General features: G+C 45.3%; 1 non-coding gene across 1 annotated transcript; it reads left to right on the plus strand.

The window, feature by feature from the left end:
- Positions 1-151: 151 nt before the first annotated feature.
- Positions 152-223, plus strand: trnad-guc (transfer RNA aspartic acid (anticodon GUC)). Its single transcript has one exon. It is a non-coding gene; the product is annotated as a tRNA-Asp (tRNA).
- The last annotated feature ends 2 nt before the right edge of the window (positions 224-225 follow it).

Here is a 225-nt window from a genome sequence, read left to right on the forward strand (position 1 = left end):
GTGACAGGCGGAGATACTGTCCACTATACTAACGAGGAAGTAACTTCATACTAATTTGGAACATGGGATTTTTATCTTGCGTTTTGATGGTTGGTGCGTATGACAATTATTACATAAAAGTTCCATATCCCGCCTTACTGTACCAGTTACTTCCTCGTTAGTATAGTGGACAGTATCTCCGCCTGTCACGCGGAAGACCGGGGTTCGATTCCCCGACGGGGAGAA

The sequence above is a fragment of the Sinocyclocheilus anshuiensis genome, unplaced genomic scaffold (assembly GCF_001515605.1).
Source record: "Sinocyclocheilus anshuiensis isolate Anshui unplaced genomic scaffold, SAMN03320099.WGS_v1.1 scaffold23452, whole genome shotgun sequence".
Lineage (NCBI taxonomy): Eukaryota > Metazoa > Chordata > Actinopteri > Cypriniformes > Cyprinidae > Sinocyclocheilus > Sinocyclocheilus anshuiensis.